Source organism: Myotis davidii, unplaced genomic scaffold (assembly GCF_000327345.1).
Source record: "Myotis davidii unplaced genomic scaffold, ASM32734v1 C63253148, whole genome shotgun sequence".
NCBI classification, from domain to species: domain Eukaryota; kingdom Metazoa; phylum Chordata; class Mammalia; order Chiroptera; family Vespertilionidae; genus Myotis; species Myotis davidii.
In genome coordinates, this window is record NW_006366398.1 from 1 (window position 1) to 800 (window position 800).

The window sequence follows — 800 nt, forward strand, 5'->3', positions numbered from 1 at the left end:
AGCTAACGTTCTAAGTATTCCCAGGTGGAAAAAAGAAATCCCTCCAGGGCATAAGAATAAAGAATGGCAAATAAATAAAGCAGCAGTAGTGACTGACATGTTAAAATTAATTTGTCAGTTTAAAAAGTTGATGTTTGGACTTGATCTTTTGCTGCAAGCAGGCTGCTGTTGATGCCAGAAAACTGTGTGAAAAATGTGGGGGCTAGAGTGTGATCTGTGACTCCTATGTGCACATATGTGATGAGTGTAAATGTGGCTCCTATCAGGGGCCTGTGTGATCTGAGGAGGCCCTGGAATCTCTGATGCCCATCATTATAAGGAGTGCTCCATCCAGGAGAAAGATAGAGATGGTTGTCCAAAGACCGTCAATTTGGGGAGCTCTAGGACAGATCTATTCTATGAACACAAAAAATATGGCTTCAAGAAGAGGTAATTGGTGGGCGGCCTCTTCCTCCCCCATCTACTACCAGCAGAAAGGCGTGGAGAGCAGAATATAGCCCAAATGGCCTGGCAGGACACTGGCACCTTCCCACCCTTCCCTCTCCTCTTATCCAGATAAAGTGGTAGGAATGGAAAAGGACTCTTCACAGACCACTCTGCAGACTGTATCAGAGAAGGAAATGACAGATTCATTCATGGTTTTCCTTGAATTCAAAAGCAAGACTGTTTTCCACACTGGTAAGTTCTCTCTGCACCAAGAGCTTCTAAGACAGGAAGAATATCTTTTCAGTCTTCTGTTTGAAGAACTGACTAGGACGTGTTCTTACAGCAGCTCTGATGGTGGTTGTCCTTGATCCAAC

General features: G+C 44.2%; 1 pseudogene; it reads left to right on the plus strand.

Moving 5' to 3' along the window:
- Positions 1–134: 134 nt before the first annotated feature.
- LOC102770257 lies at positions 135–766 on the plus strand (annotated as a pseudogene).
- Positions 767–800: the final 34 nt, after the last annotated feature.